This window comes from Hippocampus comes, unplaced genomic scaffold, assembly GCF_001891065.2.
Source record: "Hippocampus comes isolate QL1 unplaced genomic scaffold, H_comes_QL1_v1.1 scaffold21, whole genome shotgun sequence".
In the NCBI taxonomy this organism is placed as follows: Eukaryota; Metazoa; Chordata; class Actinopteri; order Syngnathiformes; family Syngnathidae; genus Hippocampus; species Hippocampus comes.
In genome coordinates, this window is record NW_017805745.1 from 220,023 (window position 1) to 225,182 (window position 5,160).

Here is a 5,160-nt window from a genome sequence, read left to right on the forward strand (position 1 = left end):
TCATTTGACATTTTCAAACTTATGAGTGCTGCCACACGGGGAGACGATCCACTTGAAAGCGTGCCTATTTTGTATGACACCGCTGGAACCCATCGGTGGCATTTTGGAGGTTAAAACAAATAAAGCGGTGCCTTGATATACGTGTTTAATTCTTCCCTTGACCATCCTCGTAACTCATCACGCAGCTCTCGTCAACGCGCGTCTGCGTTGAGCGAAACGCGAGGGGCGCGTCTCCTCACGACCTCCCGAGGCGTTACCGGCAAATCGCAGGGCACTCAGTCCGCACAAAAGAAACATGAGCCATTTGTTGACGGCCGTCGTAAATTGATATACCAAAGCGAGTTAAGGACAATATTCTTACAACAATGGCATTGATACATAGAAAGGGAGATCAAATGAGATGAACTCGGATGCTCAAGTCGCGATGTCTGTGACAAAACATCCGACTGTCCGCAATTGAGCCCAATGGAGAAATTGAGTTGAACCGAAGCGTTCCTCCACTACTTCAAATAATGGATAATAGGAATGTAAACAAAACCTTTTGTCTTATTAATCAGAGTTACATCAGTTGGGCTGCTATGATACTATCCTATAAAACACGTGTCAAAGTCAATGCCTGGGGGCCAGATCCGGCCCGCCCGATGGATCAATCATTTTGTTCTCCTCTTAACACTCAGTTAAACAATAATTGAACAAAATTGAACAAACTATTATCAATGACTTGATTGATTTCAAAACTAGTAAACTATTAATTTGTTGTGTGCAGTACAAGTAATAATTTTGTGGCTTCATTGTCATAACGGCCCATCCCAGAGAAGACGTAACTCCAAATTGGCCCATGACTAAAATGCGTTTGACACCCCCGCTGCAAAACATATCAGCCTCACTTTGGCTCACGATTAACTTCCAAACTTTGCGAGCATACGAATATTTACATTTAAAATCTACGGTTGGAGCCCATCCAAGGGAAGATGCCCGCGACTAAAACGCGTTTGACACCCCCGCTGCAAAACATTTCAGCCTCCCTTTGGCTCACGATTAACTTCCAAACTTTGCAAGCATACGAATATTTACATTTAAAATCTACGGTTGGATTGTCATTCATTGGAAGTGCCGTCCTCTGTTTTCCAAAGGATGATGAGAAGATGAGACTGTTTTTCATTTGGAGTTCAGTGTGATGAACAGGTTTGAAACTACAGCATCAACAGTGGTAATAACCATTGTTTTATTAATAGGACATGGCTCGCGCCGAGCCGGCACACACAGAGAGACGGATGTCTGCGCTATAATTAACCAGAATTATTTACTGACTCGGGTTGTCTTTTGGGAGGCTCACTCATGTAATGGATGTATTAGCAGAACACTGAAGGGATTCGCTTCAGTGGATGTAAAAGACTGGGCAGGACCATACGAGATTCCGCCCGCTTATTCCATATTTGTATGTGCATAAAGATGGACAGTGAATGTGGGCATACATATTTTAGCCTCTTTTTTGGGGGGGGGCTCATTATCCTTCAATCTAGGCAATGGACTCGATGTGTTTACCCAAAGGTGACAGTCCGTGTTCATATTACTCGGATAGTTTTTGTCATGGTTACATCATTATCGTGATAATGATGGCGCACGAATGCAGCTCAAAACTTGTAATTTCTGCTCTCCGCTTCTGATTTGTGACTCCGTTGTAAGCGATGCTTCCCAACCTTTACTTGAGCCAAGGCTCCCTTTTTTTTTTTCTTTTTTTTTACCTGAGATGCATAATGTACGGAAACTACATTATGAATTAATAACGAGTGCAACGAGAATAATTCGAACCGGGTAATTGTTAATGACCAAATGTTCTCTCAATCAGTGAAAAATGGACCCTTCCCATCTCTTTCAGCCTCGTTCCGTTGACAGAGCGCAAGAGGCTTCTTCTCATACAATGGCTGGAGTGAAAATTGCACAGAAACAGGATCTCTTCCTAGCAACGACCCCAAAGAGACTGTGCCGAGCAGCGATGCTGATCATTTTTCAAATCGTCATTTTTTTAATGCAGTTACCACGGAAGGGTGGGGGGTGGATGTTGCGGCTCTTTCACAGTCGCCGCCTGATCAGCTGCAGCCTGCCAAGCATCCTATCTCTCCCACTCCTCCATCTCTCAAGCAACGCCGTAATGCATCATCAGAATAAATGGGAGATGCATTCAAAATAGGAAAAGGTTCCAAATGTAACACGAGCTGGAAATTTTGCGTTTCATTTGAGCTGCCTTCTGAGCACCCCCTTTTTGAGCTTCATTTTTCATACTGTCTTTTGTTCATATCATTCTTTTTGTCACAATCCCTCATTTAGTCAGTTATCTGGGGTTAGAAAATATATATATATATATATATATATTTTTTTTTTATAAAACTTGATTCATGTGTCATGCGTGGATAAAATTAACCACAGTCGCTGTCACGGAGACCCAAGCTTCAAAGTGTTAACAACCACTTTATCTTTCCGGTTTTAATTAAAAAAAGAACAGGTGGCATCCAACTTTATATTTATACTTGATGTCTGTTTGCGCGCGAGACAGGAAAGAGAATCTTTCCCTCCACTTTCAATTTCTACACTGAGTAATTAGACGCCGGTTGAGCAATTCATGCTACCGAGGTGCCAGTCGCTCATCCTGCGGAGTGAGATCAGGTGGTCCCAGTCACCAATGCCACCTTAACTTGTGTTCTTTCTTCGGCCCAATTACTTTTCTTTGCATCCACTTCAGTGTCAAATGTCTTTTTTTTTTCCCCTCTCTTTCTTATCGACAGTCCAGCAGAACCGCCACAGCACCGTTGTTGAGAAACACTGGTGGAGACTGCCATTCACGATGTCTGGTTTTGGCCTTCAATTCCAACATGACAACAAAATGACTCTTGCCACATATGGCCTGCTTCATTTGTGCATGTATGTAATCACAATGTCGAAGAATACTCTACATGTACTGTAGATGATAAGGACTAGATGTCACCTTGATGACAAGCATTGTCAAAAAAAAAAGAGACTTTAGAGATAATTGGCCAGCGATTTTTTTCCTCCCGGAATAGACCCACCAAAACTGTTGACTCTACCAGGTTAGGTTAGAAATTCCATTTTCACATCCTGTGGGCTGTTACTCTGATTGCATCTTGTTTTTTTTTCTTCACTCCCATTGGCTCTGATAATTGAACATCTTGCCTTCTAACAAGAGAAACTCTAACATATGGACATTTGTGTATGTGTTGGCAGAATGATAGTAGACAGTATACAAAATTAATTCAATTCTGAAAGCATGAAAATATGGCATTCATTCAAACACCCATCATTGAAGAGTTATCGTCACTTTACCATGACTCTGGTTGTTGTTTTTTTTTTTTTTTGTGGCTTTCAATTTTTATGGGCAAGTGTGATCTCAGTATAACAAAATATAACAACATTAAATTAGCCACATGGGCTCAGTTGGATGTACACCAGGGTTTGTCCTAATGGTGTCATTTTTAGGTACATAACAAAAAAGAAAAAAAGACGGAGCCACGTACACCCGAACAGATCGGAATATAAGTCCCGTCGGGGGCCATGTTTTTAATTTGGACATTAAGGTGATAATTAACATCTGTGTCACGTGACGCTGCACACACGAGTGGCAGAGGGCTGGGGCGAGAGGAGGACGAGAGGCTGGCCGTTTTGGGGCACAAAGGACCCACTGAGGAGTCAAAGCAATCGGCTGAGGAGGTGGCGGTGATTCACATGCAGCGCAGGAGGCCCGCCCGTATCACCAACAGCCCTCCCCCAAATCCCAGCGGGGGCACGGCGAATTGATGAAACGAGCAGGAAGGCCTAATTAAAGGCTCTCAGCTCAAACGCATTGATGTATTACATCTATTATGCCTCAGTTCAATAGGTCTGCCAGGCGGGGGCTGCTGCGGCTGCTGAGTCCCGCCAAACAAACTGAATAAATAATGGCAGCCGAGAGGGAGCGAGAGAAAGAGAGAGAGAGAGAGGGAGGCGCAGAAGACGAGTGAGGGATGATGAGATGAGTTCAACAAGCACGGTTGTGATGAAGCCGCCAATAGCCACGGGCATGTCAAACACACTGTGGGAGCGCTCCATTAACAAACACAAATGCAAGCAGGAATGCAAAACATTTCAGATTCCACAATCAATAAGCAGATTTTCACACCAACGTAAAGAGATTGAATTCAAGAGCGCGATCGGAAATTTGCTCCTTCTCCAAAAATAATGTTGAACTGATTTAGACTGTCTGATGCGCCGGATGATATGCCGTACATCGCAGACAAAAAGAGTGGAGTTTCATCCGCTGTGATTAAAAAAAAAAAAAAACAACCCAAATGAAGCTGTCAGTCTAGTCTGCATAGTGCATTCGTAATGAGAGCGAAAGTGGCTCAGGAACTGGAGAAAGGGAGTCACAATGTATAAAATATAATTTTTTTTTCATGCTGGTTCTTTTACTGCCGGAACTTTCGTTCGCAATTTATTTTAGATAGAAAGCTACAGTATGCATGTTAAATAAGGTACGGAGCCCCGAAGGTGACCCGGAAGGGGGAAAAAAGCTGCGTCCCCTCGCAGTTTTGCATTCCTCACAAAGTTTGCCAGATTAGGCTCCATCATACGGTGCTCTGACCATGAGATAAAAAAAGCTAATGGCTAATGTTGAAGGATGAGTGCTGAGAGCTGAAACAATGCTCCGTCGCGAATTGCATCCTCAATTTCGATGCCACAACTCGTCATATTTATTCCAGCAGCAAACGAATCATCCCAATCGTTAAAGGGATGAGTACATCTCCTCACGTGGCCAGTCAACCGGATAACTGTATGCTATGGTGTCGACAGTCTCCTAACATGCATCACATATAGCATATTTCTATTTTCTGCAATGCGATGGACACAAATTTACTTTGGTGTTTAACTTAATTTCTCCCCACAGGGGCATTTGTCTCGCAGCCAGGCGAAACAATGACGACGCTCAGTCTTGAACACGAGACGTATAACGCATAATGGAATGCACATCTCACTACTCCCACCGAGGACATCCAAGTACTTTGTACCTAAAAATGACGCCATTAAGACAAAACCTGGTGTACATCCAACCCAGCCCATGTGGCTAATTTAATGTTATTTTCTCCCGAGGATGCTCTTTTCATCACGACA

General features: G+C 43.2%; 1 long non-coding RNA gene across 1 annotated transcript in view; it reads left to right on the plus strand.

Annotated features, from left to right (window-relative positions):
• The window catches only part of LOC109524522 (uncharacterized), a 31,313-nt gene extending 28,466 nt beyond the window's left edge, over window positions 1–2,847 (plus strand). The window contains exon 2 of the long non-coding RNA XR_002169979.1: window positions 2,784–2,847. This is a non-coding gene — a long non-coding RNA (uncharacterized LOC109524522). The remainder of the gene's footprint in view (window positions 1–2,783) is intronic.
• The last annotated feature ends 2,313 nt before the right edge of the window (window positions 2,848–5,160 follow it).